This window comes from Chlamydotis macqueenii, chromosome 7, assembly GCF_036417535.1.
Source record: "Chlamydotis macqueenii isolate bChlMac1 chromosome 7, bChlMac1.mat, whole genome shotgun sequence".
Classification (NCBI taxonomy): Eukaryota; Metazoa; Chordata; class Aves; order Otidiformes; family Otididae; genus Chlamydotis; species Chlamydotis macqueenii.
Genome location: NC_141562.1, coordinates 16,959,243 through 16,979,045, shown reverse-complemented (window position 1 = coordinate 16,979,045; position 19,803 = coordinate 16,959,243). Strand labels below are relative to the sequence as shown.

Sequence of the window (19,803 nt, the reverse complement as noted above, 5' to 3'; positions counted from 1 at the left end):
GCCCGCCGCGCACAAGATGGCGGCGCGGCATGACACGGCGGTCACGTGACTCCTACCGCCGCCCGCCCCGCCCGCCGCCGCCGCACGGGACACGGGGCCGCCGCCGCCACCGCCCGGCGGCCGCACCGACCCGACCCGACCCGACCCGACCCGACCCGACCCGACCGCGCCGCACGGTGAGCAGCGAGCCCCGCCGCCGCGGGGGGGTCGGGCGGTGGGGACGGGCGCAGGCCCCGGCGGGACGGGGCGGCGGGTGACAGCGGCAACGGGGCCGCGGCTCAGAGGTTCCGGCCCCTCAGCCCGGAGGTGGCGGTCCCCGCAGTGCCGGCGGGTCTGCGGGGCGTGTCCGGGCCCCATCAGCCCCGGGACCCGGCGTGAGTGGGGGCGCGGGTCCCCTCAGCTCCGGTGCCTGCTCGGGTCTGTCCCCCTCCTCCCCAGGGTGTCTGAACGGGGGGGCGGGGTCCGGTCCCCCCTGCCCCTGAGGGGCTGAGGGGTGTGAGGTCCCCCTGAGCTTGGGTAGGGCCCTGGGGGTGAGCCCAGCACCCTCAGCCCGGGGGCTCCGGTCCCCTCAGCCCAGGTGGGGCCTTAGAGCCCCCCCTCAGGCCAGGCCTGAGCCCCCCCTTAGGCCAGGCCTAGCCCCCTCCCCAGCCCAGGGGTTGCCTGCTGCCCTCAGCTTGCCGGGGTGCGAAGGCCGGCTGCTTCCCGCTCCAAAAGAAGCCGGAGGCGTCGGCTGTGAGCGGGGCGGAGATGCGTCCTGTCGTGGTGGCTTCGAGGGCCGTTGCGATGGCGTTAGGGCTGCGCCGCCACCCCGGGTCTGGGGTTTGCTGGGTGGCAGCGGCCCAAGGGTCTCGGGGACGAAGAGCCTGGGGGGCAGAGGGAAGGGGTGAGGAGCAGAGGCCTTGCCATCCTCAGCACCCTGGCAGGCAGGCGTGCTCCCCGTTTGCTTGTGAAATGGCTAGCTGAGTGACGGGCTGCGTTATTTGGATATTTTTGGGTGTACGATGCATGTGGCTGTCTTTTTACAGTGTTTCTGCTGGAGGCCCTGTTTTGATCAAGGTTTCTAATTTATTCTGTCTTGTGTGAAAACCTCATTAGAGAAGGCCTCGGTGCCTTCAAGCACCATAAAGACGCAAGGCAAGGATGGAAAGAGGGAGAAGAGAGTATTATTTGCAAAAAACAGGAGCTCTGCCTTATTGACCTGGTGCTGATGAAGCTTGCTGTTGCAGGCAGCTCTCTTTGCAGAGCTGGAAATGGGATTTCGGTGAGCGTCCTCGTGTCACTTTGGCTGGTGGCAGGATCGGCGCGTTGCGGTGCGATGGCGGGTTTTGTTAGCGGTTCCTTCAGACTCCGTTCTGCCACTCCAGGTCCGTGTGGGTGAAAATGATTTCCGTTGGCTTTCGTGCCAGTTTGTGAACCAGTGTAAAATGCAGATGTGACACCTGACAGTTAAGTTGCTGGAAGCTCTGCTGTTGATCTTGGTGGGCTTGAGCTTGGCTACGTTTGTGTGTTTGGATGTTGCACTGGCGTAATGCATGCTTGTGTTTTATTTCATGTAGTATTTTGGTGGGCATTGGAATTGCTTCAACTTTGTGAAGTTGTTTTGAGTTTGGAAAGAACGCTGTCAGCCCTGGTTGGTGGCAGACAAAAGATAAAGGCGGCTTTTACAGTAAGGGTAATAAAACCCTTTTAAATCCAGAGAGATTGCCTTGATTTTCCGCGTTTGTGCTTGTGAAACAGAATTAAATTTAGCTCAGATTCCTATAAGCTGTGTTTGTGGTCTGTGCAAACAAACCGTTATTCCCAAATCATTTATCACACTTCTTTCCTCTTTTGTATATCAACCTAGAGACAACATGTCTCCACATGGTTAATGAGCTTTTAATGAAAACTTGAAACACTTCTAAGTTTAATAAATCAAAGTATGGGGATCATTTGCAGGACTTGGGGGTATTAATGAATACTATTTGACTACTCAGAGTTAATGGTATCCTTAAAAGGCAGCGGCTTATTAATAGCACCTTCTGTATGCCTGTTCTCCATGTATATCGTTCCTTCTCTCAATGCTCCTCAAGCTTGAATAGGTGCTGCTTTTAATTAAATAATTATTGACTTCTCTTGAACTGAATGTGTGGAGAAAGAACGCGCCTGCCATTGGTGACGGCAGCTTAAAAATTATTTCCATCTTCTGGTCGCTGCCTCTCGATGTTGTTCAACGTTGGTTAATTGGTGTGCTAAATATGGGTGGCCTGGGACTTGCTCAGATTTAATAGCAATTTCAGTCTGGCCTTAAGGAAGGGTTGTTGAATTAAAGGCTTTTTAATTGGGGCAACAGGACATCCTGTAAAAAATGCTCGGACAAAAATAATCCAGAACCTTGTTCTCCAGCATGTCAGGAAGGGCCTGTTTGGTGTTTAAAAAAAAAAAAAAAATCTGTATAGCACCATCAAAAAACGAACTAGGAGAATTGCACGTGGCTGTGAATGCTGGTTTTGTTGAACGTGACATGCGATCCCTCTCTCACAGTGTGGTTCCCAGAGACACGTGTTGTGCAGGAAGGATTTTTAAAGGCTTCACAGCGAGGTAGGTCCAAACTGTTCTTTGCTGAAATGGAGCACAGCACCTGGATGCTATTTCAGTTATAATTCAAGTGCAACACATCAAAAACAAGTGTATGTGGGAAAAATGCTCTGAAGTAGAAATGAGCTCAAAAACCTGAGTTTTGAGAGTTGTTGTTTTTAGAACCTGAGGGTCGTGAACTGAGCTCTCTCGTACTGTCAGTGTTTTTTGAAAGATTTGGGTGTCAAGGGAGGCTTTTTGCACACAGGACGCCGGGGGCAGGCAGCCCTCCAAAGGCTGGTGTTCTGCATGACTCCTGTGCTGTGGATTGGAAACTCCGGCTTTTAATAGTTAGAATTCCCAAAGTGTGTGGCATTGTTCAAGTTAATAAGTAAGTCCTCCTCTTCCCCCACCCCCCAAAGGCTGAGGGAAATGCAGAAGACTGAAAAAAGCATGAAACCTACTGGCTTTTTGTGACGCTTTCATCCCAAATACATTTTATGCTTTTGAAAATCTTCTTACCAGAAGCAGTGTTTGGTGCAGGTTACTTGGGCTTGGTTTTTGGTGATAAGAAGAACATCCATCTTATTAAGCTATTAAGTGTAAATGATTTCCCTATGCTGCATGTAGTTCATTAAGTTAAGTGAATATTTAAACATCTTTCAAGTGTTTGTCTGTATTGTTTCTGGTCTTGCCAAATGTGTTGGGGGGAGGGGAATCCTTGAGAATGCCTGCTGAGTTTTGTTCTGATAGCTCTTGACCAAGAGCTGTTAAGGCAAAAGAAAGTCTATTTTAGGAGACCATACCATGTCTCTAAAAGAAATGCAGCTTTTAAAATGTAGTTATTGCTGTTGCTGGTCGTTACAGTTCACTCGCCCAAACAAGAGGAGCAAGGTTTGCGTGGGGCAGAGTGCATCCTGTTGATGCTTCCTTCACTGGCTTGTGCAATGCTGCTCTTGCATCCAGTTACCCATCCGTATTCCAAGAAAAACACAAATCTTTACTGTGAAAGCATCTTCACTAACCATTGGTTTTGCTTGTGCTGATTTGCTTAGATTTAAGCAAACAACAAAAAATCTCCCTCTGCCTACCCATGACTGTAAAGCTTTTTTTTCTCTCATGGGCTGCCTTCTGTGTCCCTGATTTTGGAGCTCTTTGGAAGTAGCTTGCTTACCAAGTTTGGTGAGGTGCAGGTGTGTTCGCTGGGCTGGCGTCATGGGGTGCAGAGTGCATCCTGATCAGCTGGCTGGGACAGGGCTTGAAAATCTAGCACTCCTGTGAGCATCGGCTGGTGTGGGTCTGGGGAACGGTGGTGAGTGGGGCTGCGTTGCCTAAGCCTTCATCGGAAAAAGAAGTGGGGAGAAACAGAACTAAAAACAGCAGAAGAGGCTGTAATTCCTATCTCAAGAACTGAAACAGCCGTATGTTAGGTATATTGCCCCCAAAACCCAGCAGTTTGGAAGGAGATCTCACTGAATAGAGCAGCTGCTTTTCTTCTTTGCTCTCATATGTGCTTCCGTAGCTGTGTGGTGTGTCTGGAGAGGAGAGCTTTTGCAGCCTTGGTTTAAGAAAGAGTTTTAATATCTGTCATCTCTTCCTGTCCGGTGCAGCCTACGCCTTTAATTTCCTTGACTAAAAAGGAGCATCGCGTTCGGGAGTGCCTTACGATTTTCCTTGCTGGTCCATTAGTGTATTAGCTTAGCTTCATGTGTGTTGAATGCCATTAAATGTCACTTGCAAATTTAATGTTGGGAGTGCCAAGATTTGTGCTAATTGAATTTAAAATCTTATACTTGAGTTTGTTAAAATGGCAGATTCAGACAATTGAAATGCTTTAGTAAAGCATTTGCAATTTCGCTAAGTGGATCTGACAGTGCATTTGTGTAGATGCACGGGGAGACCATGAGCAGACAGATCAGGTTTTGATGGGCCTTTACAATCTCTTTTTGTATTATGATGTGGTGACAGCTGGCAAAATCCAGTCTGTTGAAAGTCTTTATGCTTGACATCTGTTCAGGGTCATTGTTGACATTGACTTAACCTTACATACTTCTGTAAAAATAGTAGAGAATAGAGAGCCTTCCTCTCGGTTCAAATTAAATTTCTCCTTCTCCTGCAGCCATAGTTTTATATTTTTAGGTATTGATGGAGAAAGGGTAATCATTTGGGCTGGAGCTTTAAACTCTTTTTTTTTTTGTTGTTGTTGTTGTTTTTTTTTTGTTCTTGTTGTTTTTATTTTTTGTTTTTGCCTTTTTTTTTTTTTTTTTTTGCATAGGACAGTCTGCACAAAAACTCTGCCGTTTAACACTTCTTTATTCCTAACTTCAGCAAAATAACCAAGGATTAAATAGATACAGAAGCAGCTCTCACGACCTACAGGGAGACACGACTGCGGTGCTTTTCATAAGGTAGGGTGCTAAAGACATTACTCTTGATTGGAAAGGAGTCATAAAGATTCTTGCTAGGCTTTCCTAGCAGTATAAATCTGTGCCTCCCTAGATAGCACAGTGCTTTTAAGAAGTATGTCTTGAAATGCTTCCATAAAATCTCTTAATACCATTCTATGACCTTCTGCCACTGAGCTGGCATTTCGTATGGGCTTCTGGCATGAGCTCTCCTGCCACTTCCAAGTGAAAATTTACCGGGCATTGAAAAGTTTGACTCTGCAGTCAAGCACTGTGCCAAGCTATAAAAGCTCTGTTTGTACACAGAATGGATTTTTGCTTGCTAGGAAGGCTTGGGGAGCCCTTCAATAACTCCGTAGGAGTGACTTTGAATCTTCATGCTAATGAAACGGCTCCATCTAAATCCAGCTGTAGTCTCTCTTCCACTCTAAAGGTCTGTACTTTGTCTTCCTTGCACCCCTGCTCGTCTGCCTAGAGTTTTATGGAGTTGGATTATATTGCTCTGGAAAACTTTGTCAGGGAAGTTAGTTTAAAACTATTCGAAAGGTTTAAAAATGACTCCTGCTGTTAGGATGATGAAAAAGACCTTGAGAGTGCCTTGAGGGCAATTGCTGCAAAAATACCTGCTTGGCTATGCAAATAGCATACGGTTCCCAGAGCGCACTCACCGTTCCCTGATGAAATAACTCTGAGGCCAGAGGCTACCTTCAGCGCAAGCCCTGTCAGCCACCTTGGCTAGTGATGGTGCATCGGGGCTCGAGGTCCACTTGCTTTAAATGGGAGTGGAAATCCAGCGCCAGCAGGTGAGTCGGGCTTGGGATGAGCTTTCCTGCTTACAAGAATGCAAAGGGACAACAGTCTGTGGATGTGGGGAGTTTAGGGAATGAATTTTTAGGCAATAGGTAAGTGAACAAGATGTAAAGGAAGGAGGAGGAGCATACGTGTTCTTCTCAGAAAGCTGAAGTTGGGTGTTCGTGGGGCAGGGTGCTGCGCAGAGGCAGCGTGGGGGTAGGTGGCGTTCGAGGCAGCGCTGTGAGCAAAGCAAGAGCGGACAGAAAAGGGTGACCGCAAGCCTGTGAAGGTCCCTACTAAATGACTTGACACAACATGTTCTCTTTCTGCCAGTGCTCTTGGGATGCCAGGATATGTGCTTAATGGCAACATGATTTTATGGAGACTCGCTCTGCTAGGAAAAGCTCGTGTTTGCCACAAGCAATACTTACTAACGGGCTAGGGTTTCTTATCTACTTTTAATGAAACAGTGCAAAAACCTTGTTTTGCAGTAATGAGCAATTACCCACGAATTAACAAAATGACTTGTTGGTTATCACCTTTGTTTTCATGCATGTGCAATTTCCTATTGCAGTCTTTCCCCCTTTCAAAATGTAAATAGATTGTTTATCAAAGTACATTTTAAAAACAGAAACAGGGCGAAGCATGTTTATCAGAAGTGGATTATTTGCATTCTGATGCTTTGTTCGGAATTTCTTTGGGAACACTTGCAAGAAAACAAGTATCTGTACTGAGAAGACACAGACCCATATAGCCATGTGTCTTGTCTCCAAGCATCAGTCATGTTTTTAAGAGGGAATGCCAGAGGTGGGGTGGGAGTGGAGGAGTGCGAGGAACCTGAGATACAGATAATATTTAAGATACAGGTGCAATGGAAAAGGCTGTTAGCTGTTTTCTTCTCTGCCTGTCCAGCTGAGGGGATGTTTTCAATGAACTGCTGATTACTCCTTAAAGATCTTACCTTCTGAATGGCGCTGCTTCACTCCAGTTCATCAGGACTACAGTGAATTGACTGACATAATTTTATAACTGCCTGCAGCGAACTTTCCTTGGCCGTTTTATTGAGTGGCTGCCAATCTTTAAAATCCTTTTATGATTCTTCCCGTTAGACTTCTTGGCTAATATCGCACAAAGTACTTAGGAGGTTATGAAAGAAGGGATTAATACTAAGGAATCAAGCTGATAAATAGTGATCAATGATTTACTAACCTTGAGAGAAAGAACAGCAGAGTCATAAACTTAACATAACGAGATGCTTTCAGGATGCTCTAGCAAGAGCTAAGATAAGTTAGATGGGAACACCCTGAGGGGGTACAGACACACTGGCTGAGACCAAGATAAGGGGACTTACGAAGTTTAGAACCAACTGATAGGGTGGAATAACCAAGAAAATTGGGAACCAGCAAAGATAAGTCATCAAGAAACCACCCTGGCAGCAAGAACAAAGCAGGACAAAGGTCTGAATCCACACAGCTGGACATAGTGATAAGGAGGACAGAATGACCACCAGGGAGACTGTGACTCCTGAGCACAGACGTGAGATGGATACAGAGAATAACCTGTCCTGGGAGGAAACTTATGATAATGATTTCTCAAAAACCTAATTAATATATAACCAAGTCCGCAGGAATTCTATGAATATGCTTATCTATGATGCATAAATACCGTACCTGTTGCTTAACACGTTGCGCACGTTTGGAGGAGTGATCCCCCGTGCTGCCCAGTGCTGAATAAACATACCTACTTTACAGTCTTACAGATTGTGGAGTCTGTTTTCTGCACGTCAGTTAAAAGTCAATTGTTTGCATTAACTTTGTAATCCCTCTCATAGTGGTAATGCTGCTTTAATGCTGTCCATTTGTAGTTGGATTTGAGCAAATATTTAAAATAGTTGTCCACTCTGCAATGACTGTCCACTCTACAGAGATGTTTGGCTTCATAGTTTGTTTTGGATTTTGTTAACAATTTGGGAATCTTGTTTCTGTGTTCAGGACTTCCGTTTTCATCTTTTCATGGCTGTAACCTGAAAGCAGACTGTCTACTAAAAATCACAGGGAATTGCTGTGTTCCTTCAAGTGATTCTACTGTAATAGCTACATGTTGAAATTCAGCGCGTAAGATGCGATGCCATGCTACTAAATTAATTACTTGTGTTTATTTGCAGATTGGATAATAATACCCTGATCAGAGTTTGGCCCTTCTGCCATAAACCTCACAAAAAACTGGGGAGTGGATAATGGTTTGCTTGCTTCTGTCCAGCTGCACTTTCGGCACGTAAATAACACGTGTTATGGTGTGTGGTCTTTGTGTTCGTGCAAAGACATCCTGACACCGTTGGGAAGGGAGTTGTACACACGTTCCTATTATGTACAGCTGTGGGGATGCTGCAGCTCCAGCCTTTTCAAGGGGAAGGTTCCAAAGCGTGGTCTCGCTGCGTGTGCAAAACTCATCACAGCACATTAAAAAGATAAAACAGCTTGATAGTTATGGAAATCCAAGACACATTTGAGGTTTTTTTACCTGATTTTAAGAAAAATGAAACTATAGTTTGTCTGGACTGCTTAATAAATATAATTAAAAACTATATCTGAATACCTTAAAGCACAAATAGGTTTAGAAAGACAATTTTTACACTGTGTGAGAAGGATTAATTTTTCTTTCAACCTGTGTTGAGGTGAAGCTTTTCTGTCTTTCATAGATAAGGTGCTACTGCTTGTAATTACCTTGTGTTTGCAGCTGCGTTCTGCGTAGCTGGACCTTCCAGGGTGAAGTGATTTCAGAGTAGCTGGATATACAGATGTACTGTCCACTAAATACAACGTATCCTATCCCTTTTCGCTCATCAGAAATAGTAACTGCACCTCGTAGACTTGGGCACACGGTTCACTCTCATCTCTTGTGTAAGCTCATGTATAAATGTCATCGTTAAGACTTTGACTAATTGCAGGGCATTTAGTGTGCATGTGAGTGCTAATGAGAACAGTGTGCTGCTTCCTAAAGGATCCTAGTTCATTTATGGTAAGTTTTCATCTAAGTAGCAGTGAGCATCGTTTTTATGTGTTCAGCATGTGGACAAACTCCAGATGTTCACTGGAGATGAACCGCTTGAATTTCTTAGAGTGAAGGAGACTGGTTTTCACTGGTGCATTACTCTCGGAGCTTGTGGTTACAGTAGCAGAATGGCTTGTGGGAGGCAGAGGCGTCCCACCCAGGCACCCAGGCGAGGTGTGAATCCCTTGGAGCTGTAAGCTCTGGTCCCTATCACTAAATCCCCGCTTTTAGGTTGCAAGGCTGCAGATTCAATTCCCAGAGAAACCAAGGGTTCAGGTACATCTGTTCAAAGTGAGCTTTCTGGGCTGAATTAATTTGTGGCTATCATAGAGCTGATTTTTTAAAAAAAATAATTTTTCTCCCTTCTCTTCACCTCCCCAGTTTCCAGTGTTAAAGGGTGTCCCAGGAGGTTTTGGGGAAACGCACGGTGGTTTACCCAGCAGAGTAGGACCTTACAGAGAGGGAAATAGCGCCCAGAGAGGGAATGTCACCACATGTAATCATACCGCAAGTTTTCTGCCCTCGCTAGCACTGTAGTAACTGGCTTTTCTTCCAGGTCTGTGTCGTGCAAAATACCATCCTGCAGTCTCTGCACCACTGAAGTGGAATAACTTCTGCAATGATTTGTTTGGGACTGATCCATTGTTGGTTTGGTTTTTTTTTTTATAAAAACAGGTTGTGCCGTGTTCTTTTAGTGCAACTCGCTGCTACTGGAAAGAAGTGCTCAAGTGCCATTGAGACTCTGCCTGGGATTCATGGGTTTTGGAGTGCTGGACGCTTGGTGTGGGACTGTGAGGGCTTCTCCCTCTGGGATGAGGGTCCCTCTGCCCAGCGCAGTCCTGCCCTTGCTCCCCCAGCAGACACTTGGTGATTTCTCTGAGCTGGGGCACAGCCTTGGTGCTCTGGCACTGGAGGAGGCAAGGGGCTGCCGGAGCACTGCGTTGTCCCTCCGGCAGAAGGGGTTGAAGCGAGCAGAGGTGCCGTGAATGGGAAATCCCTGAGAAAGGATCTGGTGGCAGGGGAGGAAGCAAAGGAGCAATGCAGCGGGGCATGGGCAAGAGACCACTGGGGTGTTTGTGGTGCCTGATCTTAGTAAGATACAACTAAGATGTGGAAGCTACAGCACTGGTGCTGCAGCTGCCTTGACTAGTCTGCCCTCTGGGAAGGGATGTCGGCGCTTACAAAGCCAATTCTCTGTATTCTAGATCAAATGTGTGCGTGTGAATGTATGCTTGCCTTTGGTGTGTGTCCTAGACACAAAGAAGTATGAAGTCGGCCTAAGATATAGGGTGAGAGCTCGCAGACACAACGGGTTTGGGTGTGCAGCCGTGTATAGTTCTTGCATCCTCTTGTCTTTGCTCTTAATGTTGCTAATAGTCACTGAAAGAGGCAACCAGTCTTCAGCTAGAAGGAAGGAAAAGTCCGTTTGTTTCCACAGACACTGCAAAGTGAAACGTCTGAGGTGTTTGAAGAGCTGAACATGCTGATCTTTTTTTATTTATGTCTTTAAAAATAAGAGGGAGAATTAAAATAAATAAAAAGGGCTCTTCATTGTCTCTTCATTGGCTTCTCTGGAGGCAGTATTGTCCTCTTCTGGATGTAAGGATTTGTTTCCTTTCAATTACTGTTTTAAAAACATTTCCTTTTTTATAAAGCAGAGGTGGATTACTCTGTTCATTTATGTGAACTGACTTGCTGTACGCTTAATAATAACATATTTTATTTTTGCTATACTTTTTTTTTCTTCTTTAAATGAAGAGCTCAAGTCAGCCCCTTGGAAGAGAGATTGTCTTGTACAGGGCATATTAGATTGTCTTGAACAAAGTACCTTTCTTTTTTTAATTGCTATTTGTATTGCTATGATTTACATTCGCAGGGTGAGGGCAGCACTGCTCCTCCAGACAAGCTGACTGCAGGGAGCAGGAGGAGAGCTATTCCCTTCTCTGGAGACTTGGGTACTTGCAGAGCTGCAGACTTAACTCATTCCTCAAGTGTAAGTATTGATATGCAGTATATGCGCAGTAAAGCGACACATTTTTAAGCACAGCATTTAATAGAAATATTCTTATCTGGACTCTGCAAGTATTCCCAAATGGAACCTACCAGTTTTGGTCCTTCTCGTCACCATGGTGAGCGGAGGTTTGTACAAGGCTCAGAAATGCAGCTGAAATCATACACTTTCAAATCACCTCTTAGAGCAGTCCTTCTGGCCTTGTCTTCTTGCTGTTCCTCCTTGTCTTCCACCTCCTTGTGTCCATTCCCCCCTTCTCAAGGCCTTGTCATGTCCTGTGAGAGCTCTGCTGCCACCACCTCCCCCCTGGGCTCGCAGACGTCCCTGAGAGGTGGCTATTACCTGGAGGGTAGAGGGAAGGAAACAGAAACCAGATCTGTCCAGAAAGAGCAGAGACAGCAGTGGGAATGTGAGGGAGCCCCAGTTGAGTGCCCCAGGAGCAGAAATGGGACCCCACTGCTGAGTCACGGAGGAGCATCAGCTGCTGTGGAGGGAGGGTGCCTTGGCTCCTCCTTGGAAAGGGTGAGTCTTGGCCCACCTGGTGCCACTCAGGGACCCCGTGCTGCATCTGGGGCTTCTGGTCAGGTGAGAAGGGAAGGGAAGCTTGATACTTAAACATCTGTCTCTGCTAGGTCAGTCAGCAGGTTTGTGTGTGTGGTTTATGTACTGACAGTGCAGGAATATCGTTCTGGTGAGTGGTGTCAAACTCGGATTCTCTTTTCATGCTCATGTGCAATTTAATTCCTAGAAATCTCAGAGAGGGGATGAAAATGTGGTTGTAGATTGTTTGCAACGCAGCTGATCAAGTGTAAACTGAGGGCTCGTTTTTGAACGTGCTAAAGCAGGAAACAAGGCCTGGCTTGGTAGGGTCACCATCAGAAATGTAGGGTCTGCGTTGATTTTTCTTTTGTATTATAACTTTTAGAGAGCCTTTCATTTTTTCCTTAATGAAAGTGCTTTTGGAACATGTCTTAATCCATCTTTAATCCTACATAGAAAGACCTCATGGCTACATCTGATGAGAGTAGAACCTGCTCGTGCTTTTAGGACTTCAGAAGTCCCTTTTGCAGCTGCTGGCCTGTTGCAGTAAGTCCTTCAGTTGTGCCACCCAGTTTGTTTATCAGGCTTCTGCCAGTCAGGCTGTTCAGCAAACACCGCTCTGAGTGGGGAGCTGTGGGGGAACACTGGGGGATGCTTTCCTACAGTTAACTGCGCCTTCATTTGGCAATTAAAATGCAGCATGCAGAGCTGCGAGGGAGAGGAGGGAGGATCCTCATCCTGCTTGTTGCAAGCGTGTACGTTTGGATTTTCACCAAGTTGTGCTGAGCCAGCATAAAACTAACAAGTGAAGGCATCCCAGTTATGCTTCCGCCCGGGTCAGACGTGTCCCTGCGTAGTGCTTGCTCTGCAGGAGTTCAGCCTGCATGTTTTTTACATCCAGAAGCGCAAGTGGCATCATGGTTTACGGGTTCCAAGGAGATCTGCTTTTCCCAGAAAAGGTGTGCATGGAGCTGGAGTCTGGGATAAGCATCCCCCCAGGGCAGGGGAGGGAGAGCTGGCTGCAATTCCTGCCTGGGAAGGGCTGCCTCCTCTCCCTCCCTGCAGAGGGGATGGTCCCATTCCAGCAATTAAGGGGAATTAGCAGTTGCTTGGCTCACCCCAAGACTTTGCAGATGGCTTTTAGAGGGCTGGAACACATTCCTGCTCATGACCCTGAGGTGTGTCTGTTTTTGGGGTCTGTGGCTGGGAGGAGGTGGATCCAAAACTCGTGATTCTGCCAGATCGGAGACCAACCGGCCTGTCAAATCTGCAGCGTAATGGTTTATTTTGCTGAAAAGGTTTCTCTTGCCCAGAGAGGTGGTGGGTGCCCCATCCCTGGAAACGTTCAAGGCCAGGTTGGCCAGGGCTCTGAGCAACCTGATCTGGTTGGAGATGTCCCTGCTCCTGGCAGGGGGGTTGGGCTGGGTGGGCTTTAACGGTCCCTTCCAATCCAAACCATTCTGTGATTCTATATTTCTAAAAGTGGAATATGTTGTACTACTGATAATTCTAAGGGCCTGTGTGCTGCTGGCACATAAATTTCTTGCTTACATTGGGAACTGAAAGCGGGCAGCTCCGAAACCAAACCTTGTAAAGCAGGACTGGTGCGTTAATGCCATGTTGGGCTGCTGGACAGAAATCGGCAGAAACAGCCATTTTCCAATGGGTTTGTTTAATGTCGCGATTTCAGTAGTATGGTACCAGCACTCTTTCTGGTGTCGTGTTGCTGTTCGCCCTTTTGAACAAGACATCATGGGGTCTTCTGTGCATATGGGGGAAGGCCCTTTCTACTGACTGTGACCCCTTGCTCCCAAGCATGAGATTTCTCTGCAGCCCCAGCAGCACTTTTCCCTTTTGGGAAATACGTAGCTCAAGTTTCCTCCCTTTTTTTCCATTATTTTTTAGAGAAAATATGTTGTTTTCTTCAGGTCAAATTTGCAAATACATTGCTGGAGCTCATTTATTCTTTTTCCTGCCAATTTAATGTTTTTGCACCTTTCATAAATCATTTGATTAACTGTGAAAACTGGAAGAGGCTGTTTGGCACTTACAAAGCTGACGGAAAACTTGAGTAACAGATGTGTTACAGGAGATGGCCTCTCCAAAAGGGAAGTAGTGCAAAAACCAGTAATGTTTTCCTTGTTGACAAACTTGTTTGGAAGAGATTATTAATCTCCGACATTTATGCAGATGCAGTTTTCAGACTCCTGGCTATTGGTATTTTTAACAGGAGCAGACCGCAGCAGGGAATTCCCCCCTCCCTCTCCAGTCCAATACTTTGGCTTCTTCAGGGAACTTGCTCATCTTTCAAAAACCACAATTTGGTAACTGGACATGATATGAAAGTTTACCGTAGAGGCTGTCAGAAGGAGAAAGGAATGCAACTCCTGCTGAAATACGAAAAACAGAGTAAAAACTCTTGAAAACAAAATGTAAAAGCATTGAAGTTGCATTGTGAAAATGGGGAAATGTTGAGGACTAACAGGTAAGACACCAGGGAGAGTAAGTTGCTCACATGGGTCAAAACTAGGCAGGTGGTACTTCTGGCTTTAAAATCCTCTTGGTGATGGCAAGACTGTGACATGGCGGTTCCTCCATCCTGAAGAGCTGGCCGTGGCCGTCAGCTCCGTGGTCGTGCCTTCCCCAGTCCCGTGCATTTGGTTTGTGCAGCGGAAGGATCGTCACATCTCTTCTTGGGTGGCTCCTCTTTGGAAGCGGTCAACATTAAATCACAATCTTTATCTGTTTAAACTCAAAGTGGGCATTCCTTAGTTGCCTTGGTGGCGATGCTCCATGTTGAACTGTTGCTTCTGGGAAGGACGGCCCGCTGTGGAGTAGCCGAGGTTTTGTGGGGTGCCAGATAACTACGCAGGAGCTTTTAAGTGCGGCTCGCACAGTTGCTTTTGTAAAACCTGTCCAGGTTTCCTTGTCCTAAAGGGCTTCGCTCTACCTTGAAGGGAGAGGAATTTCTAAATGAATACTGATCATCATTCTCCCGAAGCCTGTAAGGTAACCATCTCTTACCGTTTATTTAACTGCATAGGAAGTGTGTTGCAATTACTGTGGTCTAGAAAATGCCTCTTCCAAGTTGATGGCTTTTAGGTCAAGACAGAGGGTAGAAAGCTTTCAGTATGTGAGAAGAATTTCTGCTGCAAACTGTGAGAACCATTGAAAGTTGAAATAACTTTTGTGTCTGGAAGTTTCAAATGGTGGAGTGGGGTTTTTTGGTTTTTTTTGGTGTTTATTTTGTGTGTATGTTTTTTGTTTTGTTTTTGTTTGTTTTTTTTTTTTTTCCCCGTACTTAGGACTCAGCTCGACGTTGCTGTGGGCAAACTGGAGTTACTTTACTTATGAACACGTTATGCTGCCCTCCAACAGAGAATACCCCCCTAATCCCCCCTCTGCCCTAGCAAATCGTCTGCCACTTGTTAATGTCTATGTTAAGCCCACTGAAAAAGCATTCTGAGATTTGGGTATCATTTGCATCAGACTAGGGATGTATTGATTTTTAACACAGTAATTGTTGCCCATCAGCCACTCTTATGCACTGCTTTGTTGACTAATTAAAACGCCCATCATTCTCCCGGGTATCATCCTGTAATTTTGCTTTTGACTTGCAGTGATTTAGTCAAGGGCAAGTCCAGCTTGAATGCGTTGTCCTCCATGTGCAGGTCTCTCTTCTGGCTGCTGCAACATTCAAAAGAATAAATAAATCTGTCTTCCCTGGAGCCTCAAGTCAGTGTTGCAGGAGAAGTTTCTGCTGAATTTGGGGTGTGTTTGGCAGATGACAGCAAAGCCTTGCAGGGAGTTTGAGGTGCAGACAGCAGCAGCCCTCCTGACAGTATGCCACGCTCAGAACTGCTGTGTCTTACAGCCACGAGGGAATAAACCACTTCCAGCACACTGATAGCAGAGCCTCCGCTTGCTTGGCCTTCGGAGACCCAAGAAACAGGCGCAGTTTGTGAAACCTGGGAGCTGGTCACTGAACTCCTCTGCAGACCCAGCCATGGGGTTTAATACTCCCCGAGGGCGAGTATGTATTGAATTACTGTGCCATTACCTGATTCATGCTGCTCTGATGAACAGATCTGCCTTCCAGATGATGACTATGGCACCAAGAGAATTAGCAAAAGGGAACATGTAAGACAATTTTAGTGTAAGTTGATATGCTGTCTCACTTCAGCTCCACTTAATCCCTGACTTTAAGTGGATATGAGAGATTTGTGAGATGTGCTTGATAAGTTTAAAAAAGAAAAAGTCTCGCTGTGAAACAGAGGAAGGAACTGCAGCAGAGTTTCAGGCTGTCAAAGGCTCTGATTGTACTTCTGGGTGTGCATCCCTTCCTCGCTAGCTGTCTGAGGTGAAAATCAGCTCTGTACCAAGAGAAGCTGCTTCAGGAAAAGGTGTGCTCCTTAGCTTTCGTTTCCTCCCTTATGCAGACCCTGCTGCCCACGTCTCGCTACGTAGCTCTGCTTGTACACTCGCAATGCTGTGAGAAGAGAGTTCCTTAACCGCAGGGAAGCGTTGTGTGTGAGGAGGCAGCAGGCCGCTGCTGGATGATCACTTTGTCCATGTATCAAACCGTCGCATGAGCTTAAAACGGAGATCTGTTCTGTGCTGCATGCTTACGTACCTTTCTCCTTCTGACCTTTAAATTCTCCCCAGAGCTAAGCTGTGTTACTGCCTTTGGCTCGCGTCACTTGGAGTTACAAAAGAGCTTCACTAAGTTCTGCTTTCTCATACAAGAGATTTCCTTGCTGAACTGCCACTCAGAGTCACCTGCTCAGCCTCCCCGTGTCTTCCTCTTCCGTCCTGACCCAGCTTGTTCAGCCGTACTGCTTCCCTGTTAAGCAGGAGGCACAAAGGCAGCGTTTGATCTAGTTTGCAAGGATGGTGTCAGGCTCTTTGTAAGGAGCTTGTGACTGCGGGGAAACCACATGTGAAGGTGACATCAGTGTGACAGTATAAATCTTGCCGCTGTGGCTCCAGAAATGCTGAATGTGAGTTGAAGGTGTAGCTAATGTAACTGCATGTGAAATGGAAATGCCTCGTTCTTGGTGTTTCAGAGCTGGTTTTCAGCTGGTGCGCCTATGCCCATCCTTTCTTTCCCTCCTGCATCAGATGTTATAACCTAAAAATAAAATGTGTTGTGCAGGGGAACGGGAAACGAGATAGCACAACAGATTTCAGCTTTCGTTACTGTTGCACCAGCGCAGTGCTGAGAGGCTTTCTTCTGGCCAGTGAAGTCTGTCTAGGTCAGAGCGGTGCAGGCTGAGACCAAGCTAATGCTCATCTGCTCTCTGGCCTGTAATTAATTCAAACTCCAAATTTAAAAAAAAAGAGGGTTTGAAGAAGGCAAAAGGTAGTTATCATTTCTCTGAGGTGAGTGTAACCCTTGTAAATCTCTGGAAGTGAAGGGAATAGATTTATTTTCCATGCCGCCTTCTTCTGCAGTGACTTGAGAAGGTCTCTTGGGGAGTGGTGGTGAACTGTTATGCCACTAATTTAAATCACTGATAGGGCACTGGCCGTGGCTGGTTGGTCTCTCTGTGGCAGGCCGGACTAACCAGGATTGCTGTGTCATTTTACAAGGGTTTGGAGAAGAATTTGAGTGGATAAGGGGGACTGAAGGTCGCGCTTATATCCCAGCCTCTTTGTCTACTTTAGTATTGCTGTATAAATTGAAGGGTACAAGGCAACTGTGCCTCTTGCTCTTTGTACTGACTGACAGGAAGGGCTGAAATCTCTGTGGCTTTTAGTTTGACACCCTTGAAATGTGCTACAGCTCAGGTGTAACAGTCTGTTTACCTGTGTTTGCACGCCTACTTACCTGTGTTTCAGAATCAGGCTTTTTCTCCCAGCTGGTTTGTAAAGTGTGTGTCTTGGGAGAAAGAAAAAGATCTCATTTTTAAAGATTGCAGGTGTCTTGTGAAACCTGGAGGTGCTGTGTGATCCTTCTGGTGTAGGAGAAGCCTGCCTTTCTGCCCTTCCTGTGCTTTCCAAGGTGGCGTACAGTTCTTTTCCTGTTTTTTTTTTTTCTTAAACTAAAACTTTAAAATCTTGCGTGATTTGCTGCTTTTGTTGTTCATACCTCAGGAAGTACTGCAGATGGTTTTGTATGTTGCATTTAAGCAAACCAGCTAATTTTGGTGCTTAATATACCTGATGTTAACTACTTTTCTCCCTGGTGTAAGAAAAAAAACTGGAAAATGAAGCCTGGTTTTACTGTCATGTGGTGGTTGTGATGTGTTCTTGGTCTTGCAACTAGTTCAATACTAAGCAATAACTTGCTCTTTGACTTTTTAGAGCAAGACTGAAGTTATCTGTGTTTTCACCTGAAAGCTGCAATTATTTCTGCAGGTTACTGCCAGGGACTGATAATAAACTTGGCTAGCTTTTGCTTAAACTCTTGAGCCTCATCTAGTATTGTTATATTTAAGTGCTGCGCAAGACTGACGTTGAAAAACAGCCTTGCAGGGCTGAAGTCGATCTTGTGGAGGGTAAGCACCAAGTTGACCAAAGTTTATTCCAACTTACTTTCTTTGGGGTTTTTTGGTATATGGGATTGTTTGGGTTTCACTGCTTGCAGTTCCTGTTTGTCTGAGGTCTCTGACTGCACCAGGCAAATCCCACTTTCTGAGGCAGTATGAGTAAGACCTCTGTGAAGGTCCATGTGTGTTTTAGTACCTTACAAGGAAACAGCTTATCAAGCTGTAGGGCTTATTTTTCGGCACATGCACTTCGGTAACGTCAAAACTTGCTGTTTCATCGCCCCGGTGCTGTACAGGATCTCCTACTGGTTTTGAACATAGAAATAGAGAAGTGTGTAGTGTTACCTTGCCATAAACCTGCATGTAGTGCAGTTAACAGAGCAGCAAAACATTTCCTTACCTACCAGATCACTGTTTTAAAAGCTTAACGTTTTTTTTTCCGTTGTGTTTGTTTTTTTTTTTTTTTCCACCCAGCTGTGTATCGTGCCCTTAGCAAGAAGGTACAGCACAGCTGACTTAGCCTTTGCTGCTCTAGTAGGACAGAGCTCAGGAATCAAATATGTTGAGAGCGTGTCTAGAGCGTGGCTTTAAATGAGAAGAGCTTCGGGCTGGAAAAGGAGGTGCTTCTTTGCTGCTTGTGAACAATAACGTTCTTAATATTCCTGTCTTCCAGTTCTGTACCCTGGGATAGTTGAGTTGTGCTGAATTGTGAGTGCTGTTTGAAAATCTGCCCTGGCACCTGTCATGCTTTTGCCTCTGGTGACCGATGTGGTTAACCCCTCTCCTCTTAAACAACAGCCTAACTAACGTGCTTTGGGCAGAGTTTTGTTTTTAAGGTGGGTATGACTGTTGATGATCTACTGGCTAGCTGGATTTCACTGCTGCAAGTTAAATTATGGACCAGGCTGCCAGGAAACTTCTACTTTTATAGAGGTTTTCCAGAACCCGCTTACTGGGGGCTCATAAGTTACCCGCTAGGTTTTGGTTTACCCTGCTGCACCATCAAGTTTTTCCTACTGATTGATACAATTATCTGCTCTGAACAAAGTGAACAAGAATTAAGTGGCACCCCTGCTTTGTCGTTTGCTTGTTCCCATCCTTGCTGTAATAACCCTTCTTAGCATACTAAGAGCATTACTCTTTGCTTTTTGTTTGTAGTTTTGCTTTAGCAAAATAGTCTTTTTATAGCTGTAAAGCCTTCAGGAAGAAAGTTTCTGGCAAAATCTGTAGGAGTTGCAGTTCTTTACTGTGCAAATGCTGAAATCTATGTCTTGCTTTAATGTTTCTTGGAGCTAAAATATTTTTGGTTAAACAAAGCATTTCACATACTGTATAAAGTGCTTACAGGCAGCCTTTTTACCCTCAGACTGGAATGCAGCCATCGTGAACGTCACAGCGTGAACAAGGATTTCTAACATAGTTGAGGGCTGGGAGTGGGATGTAGCAGGGCAGCAAGGCATATCTTAATGTTAATTTTGATCGACGTATCACACTCCGAGCCATTTATGGTATGAAAAATGGCTAGCATCCGTAACCAGATTAGTTTTTATCTGTGGAACAGTTTACAGTATTTTTTTTCCTCTCCAAAATTGCCACTGGGTAGTAAATAGGAGCAGCTAGAAATGTGTTTGAGGAGTGCTGGCTGAGCACCAGCCCAATCAGATTCCGCTGAAGAAAAATAGAGCACAAGTGATGGCAGAAATGCGTTTGGTAAGCGGGGCTGGTACGTGTGGTTTTGCACTGACACTAGCAGATGCGCGTTCTGCTGCTGGTAGCCAGTGGCGTGGTCGTTTGTCATTCATGCAGTGCTGTGATTGCTCTGTCATCTGTTGGGATGGTTGCTGCTCTGTCCTTTTACTCTGGAAGCTGTTTAAATCCTGAAGGAGATACCAAGTATGTTGTTGGCATTTGGTGAACGTTGCTAGCAGTGTTAGAGGCCAAAGTGATCAGCTTTTTG

The 19,803-nt window shown here is 45.9% G+C and overlaps 1 protein-coding gene across 1 annotated transcript in view; it reads left to right on the top strand.

Moving 5' to 3' along the window:
• The first annotated feature begins 4,857 nt into the window (after positions 1 to 4,857).
• The window catches only part of SGMS1 (sphingomyelin synthase 1), an 85,034-nt gene continuing 70,088 nt past the window's right edge, over positions 4,858 to 19,803 (top strand). Inside the window, exons 1-2 of the mRNA XM_086752746.1 lie at positions 4,858 to 4,964; positions 10,681 to 10,797. The gene's annotated coding sequence lies outside the window, so the exon portion shown is untranslated. The remainder of the gene's footprint in view (positions 4,965 to 10,680; positions 10,798 to 19,803) is intronic.